Source organism: Corvus brachyrhynchos, unplaced genomic scaffold (genome assembly GCF_000691975.1).
Source record: "Corvus brachyrhynchos isolate BGI_N302 unplaced genomic scaffold, ASM69197v1 scaffold82, whole genome shotgun sequence".
Classification (NCBI taxonomy): Eukaryota; Metazoa; Chordata; class Aves; order Passeriformes; family Corvidae; genus Corvus; species Corvus brachyrhynchos.
Genome location: NW_008236436.1, coordinates 4,765 through 5,282, shown reverse-complemented (window position 1 = coordinate 5,282; position 518 = coordinate 4,765).

The following is a 518-nucleotide window of genomic DNA, read 5'->3' as shown; positions in this document are numbered from 1 at the left end:
TGGCCGGCATCGTCCTGTATCCTTCGGGGGTTCGGGGTGTCCCTGCGGGAATTGGGGTGTCCCCGGGGCTGGGGGGCTGACAGCGTGGTGAGGGTGACGCTATGGTGAGGGTGACACCACGGTGCTGCTGGCCGGCATCGTCCTGTATCCTTCAGGAATTTGGGGTGTCCTTGTGGGAATGGGGGTGTCCCCGTGGGAATTTCAAACACCTCACAACCCCTCGGGGTGTCCCTGCGGGAATCTGGGGTGTCCCGATGGGAATTCGGGGTGTCCCGATGGGAATTCGGGGTGTCCCCACAGGAGCTCGGGGTGTCCCCAGGTCTGAGAGGGTGACCCCACGGCGAGGGTGACCCAGGGGTGGGTGACGTGTGTAGTGGTGACAGTGGTGACAGTGATGGTGGTGACAGTGGTGACAGTGGTGACGGTGGTGACAGTGGTGATGGTGACACTGGGGACGCTCCCCAGGGGGAGGAGGTGGTGCCGGCGATGTGGTGACACCGTGCCCTGAAGGCCGGGCT